The following is a 10,383-nucleotide window of genomic DNA, read 5'->3' as shown; positions in this document are numbered from 1 at the left end:
ACCTAAATAATAAAGTAAGAGTGATTTTCTTCGGTACAATAGCATTAAATGTGAACCATAACCACTTTTAAGTCTCCTCCAGTTATTGTTAAAGGCTAGCGAGAGTGCTCCTGAGGTAGCGCCTTGGCGTCTCTTAGGCGTAGTTGTTGTTGTTGTGCTCGATCCTGGTCACCATGGTGGTAACCAGGCGCTCCAGCTGTTCCGCTCGCCGGTTGCCCATCTCAAGGACCTCCTCGTGATTGGCCTTCTCCTCACTGTCGTAGTCCATCACCGCCTTGTTGGTGATCAACGAGAGGGCGAAGACACGCATGCCGCAGTGACGCGCCACAATCACCTCGGGGGCTGTGCTCATGCCTGGAGAGGAAAAGAGGCCGTTTAAAATTGATAAAAGATACCAGGATAGATACATATGTGAAAAATAAATAATGTGTATTTTCAGTAGAGAAACCATAAAATATGATGTCACGCCGGCTGAGGTCTGATGTTTATATCAACTGTAGAGCTAAGCTTGCTAATGAGTCCAGCTTTGCCCTTCAGTTTAGAAGTCTGTATTTAGTTTTATAGCTTTGATTTATCTCTGTTTGTGGGTGAAGTAAATATGGGCAAATATCAGGTGTATTTTCACATGAAAGTTACATAATGCAGCTTTTAACAGGTACATTTTTATATATATCATTGCTGCCGTGTACTGTAGCCATATTTTTATTTTGTGTTGGTGACTAATATTCACTTTTTACTCACCAACTGCATCTGCCCAGTTTGAACAGCATACGGGACTCAGCAATGGTCTCGAACGAGGGTCCACCCAGCACGCAGTACACACCCTCCTTCAGGAAGTCTCCGTAGCCGAGCTCCTGTCCCACGTCCATGGCCAGCTGCTGCAGCTCCCTGTCGTAAGCGTCAGACATGCAGGGGAAACGTACACCGAACCTGCGAGGGACAGGAGGAAGGTTTAATGAGGGCAAAGGCTGGAGTAGACCTGAGGCTCAGGGTTTCTTCCAGAAAGACAAGTAAGAGGTATTTCCATAGTGACACTTTCTCTTTGTGGCAGCTGATTTAATATTATTTGCAACATGAACCTGGTGCAGGAAACCCATCTTTGAATGTACAGACTACACACACACACCTTTCATCGTTGGGTCCAGCCAGTGGATTGTTGCCAGCAAAGCCCGGCATGTTGAGGTGGTCTTTGATGATCATGATGTCTCCCACTTTAAAGTCCTGATTGAGACCTCCGGCTGCGTTGGTGAGCATCACCGTCTCCACGCCGAGCAACTTGAAGACACGTATGGGCAGCGTAACCTGGAAACACATTACCATTAGCCATGCAGGGGGATCTTTCAGCAGCGGAACAGTATTTAGAGCATTTTTATGGAAATTTGCTCCTTGATGTAATCAGTTCACCTTCTGGACTGGGTAACCCTCGTACAAGTGGAAGCGCCCCTGCATGCAAACACACGGCCTCCCCTTTAAGGTGCCGAACACGAGCCGACCTGCATGTCCGTGCACTGCAAAAAACACAAACCAATGACTTAATGTCAACAATAAATGAAAACCAGTCAGCAACTGAAAGTTTTTTTTGGTAGTTAAACTCACCAGTGCTCTGTGGAAAGTTGGGGATATCCTTGTAGTTGAAAGCTACCGGGTCCTTTAACATGTCAGCCAGCCCTCCGAGCCCTGACCCGCAAACAATGCCCACTGCAGGTCGTATGTCTGTCTGGGCCAGCAGCCAGTCAGCAGTGGCCTTGCAGTCCTCGTAGCTGTAGCTGGATGACATGAAAAGAGGGTTAGGATGACCCGGTTTGTAAATCAAGCAGGAATCAATAAAAAGCTTTTATTAGATAGAGTTAAACTCATCTTTAAATGACGTGAAAGTGATGTTACAAGAGGATAATGCACAAAAGTGACCACAAGAATTTTAAAAATCTTATGTGCTTTTCCTTCTTTTGCTGTCAAACTCCATAAATGCCAACTTTTTCCAGAGTCCCTATTCACCTCTCTTTGCCTCCTAATTCATTACACAACATGTGATGTGATCATTATTATCAGATTACAGGATAAGATCTAAGATCTAATCTGAGAAGTACTACTAATAAGGATATGACTTTTGAAGGCACACACGCACATTCCTGCAGAGTCACAGCAGGATCATGCCTCATGAACTTGAATGGTGACATGGTGCTTTTTTATCTGCTCAGTTGAAATGTACACACTAATCCCTTGTAATTTGAATAATCCCTTTAATTTGACAAACTGCTAGATTCACCCTCACTTAAGCATGGATTAATGGTTTGGTCCCTAAAGATGTGCTATTAATAAATATACTCTGTAAAACTACAGATAACTGTATGGTGCTTTATTAACACCATACAGTTAAAGTCACCACATACTGCCACATAACAGGTTATTAATAATAGTTTAATCAGAACAAATGTCCTGTCCTTAAAAACTGTCAAAGACAGTTTAATTCCACGAAAGGCTTATCTAATGTTTATTTGGCCCCCAGCCAACATTCCCAGTACGTTTTTGACCGGCAGTCCAAGCTGCTCATGAAGGGGTCTTGTGTTCAGCGTCTGGTTTAGCAGCATGGGAAGAGGAAAGCTGAAAGTACAGTCTGTTCAAAAGTGTACTCACCCGCTCTTTGCCTCTGGAAACATTGGGAAAAATTGTATAAGTTTCTGGTGAGGTAAAAAAAATAAAAAAGTAGTAAATGCACAAGTTCCAAAGCAGCAAAAACGTCGAATCAGCTGTTGAAAATGTCAAATAGTATCAAGCCGGTGTCTTCTCTAGTGTTTCTTGTTCTGGTTTGGAGTACCCTTTGAGTCTTCTTCCCACTTGTGATTGCAAGCCGCAGTTGCCGGCTATATTATAGCCCCAGAATACGCCCTAACCCCCCCCACCCTACCCCACCCCTGGGTCAAGATGACGCATGTGAATGCTGCAGCCTCATTGGCTGGGTGGACACACCTTCAAGTAATTTGCAACAAAAGGCAATATATTTCATCCACCCGCCTCCAGAAGCAGTACTAGTGTTGACATCAGCCAAGTCCACCAACAGGAAAGTATGGGCACTGAAACATCCATTCAGCAATCATTGATCAGCTTATTGTAGAGTGACCCAGGTTGGGAAACATTTTGTTTTGAACATCACGTGTCTGTCTGTTGCGCCTGTTCTCGCCAAAAGTTAGTGGATATAGCATAACATGTGAAGTCAACGCATGCTACCATGTAGCCTAACATACTGGAACTACCTGAGTACAACTTTGAGGTGCTCACTTCAGTATTTTCTGTTTTAGGCAACTTTATACCTCTTCTCCTTTACATAATAAAATAAGTTACATCCTGATGTGTGTTTTTGCTCTTGTTGCCAGTAAGACATAGTAAGTTCATTGACACACCCTGTTTATGATGTAAATGAGGCAGATTACAACTCATTAAGTCAGAAATAAACACTACATCCTTTTGATTGGTTCTTTAAGGCTCCACGTTGTACTCATGGGACTAGAGCCTGACATTTTGGGTATCATGTAGGTCACAAGATTCCTGTGAGAACAGTTTATGTTCTTGTTCCAGTGGTGGAAAAAAAGGATTTTACTACAAAGTAAAAGTCTTGCATTCAAAGTACATAAGTATCACCAGAAAAATGTAATTAAAGTATGAAAAGAATTAAATTATGCAGAATGGTCCTTTTATTTCATCATTGTCACCTATGCCTTAGTTAAATGGTTAGGCGAGGATCCAACATGTCCTTTGTGTTCAAGTGTAATAACACATCAAGTTAAATTGACAACACCAAAACATGTTACATACAATTGTGGTTTTGGGACTTTTTATTTTACATTGTTTACTTTCTTATGGCAGAGGCACTGAAAGGACCGACTGTCTGATTTGAACGTATCCCAGGCTTTTGCTATACAGAGTGGATGAGAGGTCATTTTCAAATAATAAGTGTACTATTTCTTTTTTTTTTTAAACAGCATCATACACTCACATGTAAACTTATTTTCCTTGTAGTTGCATCTACCATGTTTAATTTCACCGTGAACGTGCCTCAAAATCCATGAGTCTGCAAGTGTTGATACTGGGATTCAGCGATGTTGTTCCTCAGGAGATCTACCATTAATGTAAGGTCAGAAATGCTGTGTTGTGTGTTTTGTGGAGCTGTCAGTACCATGGGGGGGATGTGGAGATGCAGTAGAAATGGACTATGAGAGGTTGGCTGTCTGCAAATGAGTTTTGTCCCTGCTAACTGAACTGGAGAGGGCTGAACTTGAAACAAAAACATGGCAGACACTGCAGTCGGTTACAGCGTATGACTGTGGGTAATGAGAAAGATATCTAAGTGCAGAATCCTAATCTTATAATGTTAACTGGTAATGTTGTAGGTAACTGTTGTTACCTTTAAACATGATGTTAGCTCGCTAAGGTTTTTCCCAAGGAGTACATGTACTCCTAAATGAAAAAAATAGGACCACACAGAGTTTAACAATTTATTGTATATTTTAATACTACATGTGTGTGCTCCTTCTCCTTGTGTACTATCGTGAGAAACCGGTGGGGGAAGTGAAGACCCTAGTATCTGGTCACTCGTCATGGGCCTCAAAATTTTGTCAAAGCTTTTAAAAATATTGAAGACAACTTTTAAAACACACAAAAAACTTTACTGTGATTGGTGATTGTGTACTTTTTGAACGGGGGATGGACACAAGATACACCAGCACCACCCACAAAATCCACTCCACATTTTATGTAAGCAAGATTACTAACCAATATTTATAACAATGACTTTAGTAAAACAGAACAAGGGGAACGTGTTGCTCTCAGGAAGAGAGGCGGCTAGAAGGAGCACCTATTGGCACACTGGCCTCCTGCGTCTGGTTAAAGCTACATCTGCCCACTGCAGAGACTCTATCCACAACCTGGAGAAGTAGCAAAGTATAAATTACTGTATCAGTATAATATTATAAAACTAAAAAAATGTTTAGCGTTCACTTAATAGTATACTGTCAGTAGACCGTTTGTATTTTATTTATATAATGTGACTATAGGCCTATGCATTATCATTTTATAAGAATTTGTCCTTTAGTGAGTCTTCCGAAATAAAGAATTTAAAGATTTTATTCTTTTTATTCAAACATACAGAGTGCAACCAATCTGCAGAATGTAAGACAAAGTGTGTGTAAGACCAGTGAAGAAACAGAGGACTTTATACTGTAGGGTATTATGCAGCTGCCTTAGGAAGGAGGGGAATAGAAACTAACTGTCCTGAGATGAAGGCCTGTCAAGGACAGTCAGATAAGAGACCCTTGTAGTAAATCACTTTGATATGTGTTGTTAATTTGTCTGTATATTTTTACTGTAGTCTCTCTGTGTTTCTGTGATTTCCTTGTCTCTACTGTCTCCACTGAGTTCAACTACCAGCCCGACGACAGGGAGAAAAAAGCATGATTGTGTCAGTAGAAAATGCCAGAGACTTACGCAAGAAGACAACTTGTGTTAATGTTGCTGCAAATCGCACTGGGCACTGACATAGATTACATAACGCCCCACCACCTTTGTTGGGTTTTATAAGTACAAGAATGATGTCACATTTACATTCTTGAAAAATATTACAATCCCAAATGTACAACAACATAACACACCTAGTGAAGGTCAACCTGTAATCATAACGCAAGGTGACGTAAACCATTTATTGACTTTTGCCTTTACTTTATGTAGGATTACACAAGTGAATACAGACTAAAGACCGCCAACGGTCTGTCAAAGTCTCACACCAGCCAAAACACGAAGAGCCTAGACCACAACATGCGACCTGACGTTGTTGGACCTTGAGTTGTTGTTTGCCATTGACACATAAGGGGACAGCCGTCCGCCATGGTGTGTATATTATGATTTCCTGCCGAGTCAACCACCTCTCTGTTTGGGTTCTGGCTTCTTCATATCTCTTGTTCTCTTCATTTACTTTGTTTGATAACACGATAGGAGTCGTTGACCCGTTGACCTCTGCTCCCTTCCCCTCGGTCATAGCTAACACGCCTTTGTCACAGCCAATGAGTAGGGGCCATCTGTCTGCAGCATGATGGCCCATCATAACCTGTTCACCTCTGTCTCCGTTTTTACTGTCAAATGAAATGGCAATAAAAATGTCACTGTAGATTGGAGATGCTGGTGGTAGCATCCGCTTAGCTGCAGTCAATCGGCAGGTAAATGTCTGGTGCTGAGTAAGTTTAGGTGAGTTTTTACACTACCATGAATAAAGTGTTAAAGTTTTTTGTCCTGTAGAAAAGCCATTTATCCCCATATTCTCTATTACCATATGATTTCTCACTCAATTCCATCTTTCTGTAAATGTAAGATGATCTTGGTACAACTGACAACTAATATGTTAGACGTCTCAACTCTTCCGGAGTAAAGATGATGAGCTGTATGATTTCTAAAAAATCAAAAAGCTCAACCCCAGTAAAAAGGGTGCTGAATTCTCAAAACAAAAAATAAAACAAACTCCTTGTCGTAATTGTGTAACTTTCTGCCAGCAGACCCTGCAGAGACATGCCGGTTTGTAATGTCACGCGTCTCGATATGAATTCCACACCAATCATCTGTTAAAGCAAGCAGAGATTTCTCACACGGTGAAGTCCTGACCTGAAATCATGGGCAATGGAGATGAAACAAGCTATTTTACTTTTTTGGAAGCTATATTGTAACTTCACCAGACAGCTTTTAAGATGCATATGCCATCGTCTCACATGTCTGCTGAAAGGACCTGCCCTTCATCCTTCAGTCTCATTTAAAGCATTTTAAACCACTCCTAAAATTGCTCTGCATTTCTGAAATTATGGAGAAACTTGTTCTGAAGCAACTTGCACAGTTTCCCTTTGATAACAGGTTTTTGAAAAGTGCCCGTCAGGTTTGAAATTACTGATTAGTGCTCTGTTTTGGTCCTTCTTGACAGTAATGCAGCCTTTGACACCATTGATCATGGCAATCACAATTAAAACAGGAGGACAGTGTTTCTGGAATGACCCTGGATTATTTCCCATCCTGTTTTTGTTTAATTTATTATTTTATTTCTTCAGCTGCAGAAGTATGGAATAACTCAGGGGTCAATACTTGGACCACTTCTGTTATCACTGTGCACGTCCCCCAAACTCACTGCTGTAACATTTCCATCCACTGCTGTGATAAACAGTTGTGCCTTCTGGTCAAACCCAAATCTGCAACACATGGGCAAATCTTTTGTTCTTTAGGTATTTTTGGTGAATTAAAGCACTTACAGACAGTGGAAAAGCATCTAGAACTGAGGGAGAGATAAATATATTAAAAATGTCCTTGGCCAGACTTGGAACGTTGGTTTAGGAGGCCATGGAGGCAGCCCCTCCACATCTTTAGCTACATAGCTTCTAAACTGCCTTAACAGTCGAGCTGTAGTTCAGCTTTAACCAGTTTCAAAGTGTGCAGATTTCTGCAGCCAGGATATAAACTTCTGTACAATATCAGCTTTGAGACTGTTTCTTTTAGATTGCTTAAGGTAAGGACTTAAATAGCTTCACATGGTGCAAGATCATAGGAACTCTTAACTGTTGTCAGATGTTTGGCCTGATTAGGTCACAGTTGAAATTATGCAGATCTTAGTATTTGTGTCTACAGTAAATATAATAGTTATTGCTGGAAGAGCGCTATATAAATTTAAAAGATAATATCTTTAGCTTTATTAGCTGATAACAGAATGTAAGACGGCGATCACTGAACCATTAGAAAAGCAGCTGGGTCTTATGGGTGCAAGGTGACAGGAGAAGAAATTTAAACATGCCAACAAAGACCAAACAAACTGTGTTCTCTTTTCTTTCACTCTATAGAAGGTTGTCTTTCTTTTTTAATCAGCAACTGAAAAAAAGCAAACAAGGATAATATGGTGAACAACTCCCCCCCAAAAAACACAGTGAACATCTGAGGTTATGCAAATACTTTTTTGATTTGGGGATTTTGGTCCCCGGGGAAAAGATCTAAATGAGACTTTCGCCTTACAGTTTTCTAGAACCACAGAATCAGCTGTTCTGCTCCCAGTGTCCTACAAGTAAACATGCCCATAACAAACCTACTTAACTTTGACTAAATATTGATCCAGGGGACAAACTGTGTGCAAGAGGTTGACCCTGTGAGCCCTGATGCCCCATTTTCAAAATCATGAACCAGACTGATTCCCACACACAGCGCTTCTACATCAAAAGCACTGCTACCTGCACACCGGCTTTAGAATAAAAGTTCTTTGTTGAAATGTGGAACGAATTAGACAAGTTATCACGTAAGTACCTCCCCTGCACAGCTGAATTCTCTCTGTCACTGATTACACAGATGTCCAGACTTTTAAAGGCTTTTGGTTTGATCTACAGAAAAAAATATGAGTTTTTCTTTGACAAAACATGATTACCCGACTCTGTGGCTCAGCTCTACAGAGCTTTTCAGCTTCCTTCAGCTCATTGTTTTGTTTGTTTTTTGCACTGCAAATTTATCATTTGATTCAGTGTCACTGTTCTCATCCAGATGTTTTCAGTTGAAACTCTCATAAACATTGTGTCTGTACATGAATGTATATTTACAGTTCCTAGAGTGCGTGAATGACTCAAAGGCATGAATGTCACACTTTGCTTTGCAGCCTTGATATTGTGTCTCGCTGAGCAATAAAACTGAAGCTTTACATAAAAATATAATTACTAGATATAATTACTAGGAAAAGCTGCGAAGTTTCCTGGTGTTGTTCCTGCAATAAAATATACATTACTGGGAATCAGGAATAGGTCATTACAAGTGCCTGTTCAGTATGTTTCCTTGTTAGCAGGACACGTTCCTCTAATGCTCCCACTGTTACAAGAACAGCAATATGTTATAAAGGCGCAAAAACTGACTCATAACTGCTGTTTAGGGTTATATGACAGAGGGAAAACACTCTGCTCCAGCCCCAGATAAAGCATTTATTGTGCCATTCCCACATTCATACCTTGTGTTAGCACGTGTATTGCCGCACTATATTTCCCGCCAGTTAGTAATTACCTGAGAAAAACATACAAAAAACAAAACAAAGCAAACTTGCACTAAAGCCGATCTGTGGCAGATCTTTGGCCTTGGATGATAAACATGAACCAATATTTTCAGTGTCCTTTTTAGATTCCTTTTATCATGGATCTTGTTTAAAGTGAGCGAAATGTGTTTTACATAACATGCAGATGGCTTATCTCAAAGATAAAACAACCATGTGACCAATGGCTGGATAAAAATCAAAGGTTGGGTTTTACATTGACAGTGACACCGGCATGCAGGGTCAGAGGATGCTCAGAAAAATCTAGTGCTTAATCTTCAGGTTACTCTAAAATCATTTGCACAATCATACACTTCAGCGTGGGTCTGATAGTATTTGTTTTTCCTTCTCTAAAATGGTTCAGATAACTGCCAACTCCTTAAAGAGGTTTCAATACATACAGTACATGTGAAAGAGCTTAGGATGCCACAGAGACACATTCCTCATGGATTTATGCAGCTGTAAAGGTATGCATCGGTGGAACATTGTGGCTACATGTGAAAGTAGATTCATGTGGTCTCATTTTCAAGGACCCTTGAAACGCTACACTCTGACCTTATTCACACGGTGGCAGTTAAGGCTGAGAAATTACTAGGAAAATGTGGTTTTAGAACAACTACAAGTGGTTAAATATATTAGGGAAGTTAGTTACTGTAGCTGCTATTCCTGCCCAGCCTAAACTCTGATATATTGTGTTTGTTGCTAACTCACTTTTTACTACGCAGAGTTCACTATTTCAAAACTCTTCACACATTTCTCTTTACCTACATGTAGTTCAGCACAAAAGTTTACAGTTCTGGAGATATGTCCAGACATCCAGCATTCATTGTGTCCATGAGGGACATCTGATCATGTGGCTGGTGGTGATACACTTTTCACCTCCATGAGGAAATATTTCCTCTGTGGGGTTGAGGACCAGAGAGTGGAAGAAAAAGTGACACCATCCTGTGATGGGATGTAAACCACTCTGTAACTGGAGGAGAACAATGAATCCTATACAATTATAAAATGTTCTGGATTCTGCCTCACCTGCCCCTTTTCCTACTTCTTATTAGGACAAGGCTTTCATAGCGGCCATCAGGGAATGAAAACAGACGCCCAGTGTTGTATGTCCTAATAAGAAGTGTATATTCTTTTTATTTGTATATTTAAAATGTTTAGAAAGTTTAATTTTCAGTTTAATTTACAGTAATGTTGGGTTATATTGGGTTTTGAACATAAATATAACAGTTTGATAGTAGGATAGTTAACATGGATAAAATGGTGTTTTAGTGGTTGTTTTCAAGAAAGCAATGAAATGTGATTCACAG

General features: G+C 40.4%; 1 pseudogene; it reads right to left on the bottom strand.

Moving 5' to 3' along the window:
- Positions 1-129: 129 nt before the first annotated feature.
- LOC119887772 lies at positions 130-2,844 on the bottom strand (annotated as a pseudogene).
- Positions 2,845-10,383: the final 7,539 nt, after the last annotated feature.

Source organism: Micropterus salmoides, unplaced genomic scaffold (assembly GCF_014851395.1).
Source record: "Micropterus salmoides isolate LMB-PRFRI ecotype aquatic unplaced genomic scaffold, ASM1485139v1 Ms_hic_scaffold_4321, whole genome shotgun sequence".
NCBI classification, from domain to species: domain Eukaryota; kingdom Metazoa; phylum Chordata; class Actinopteri; order Centrarchiformes; family Centrarchidae; genus Micropterus; species Micropterus salmoides.
Note: the sequence above shows the minus strand (reverse complement) of the source record. Positions and strands in the feature narration are given on the sequence as shown.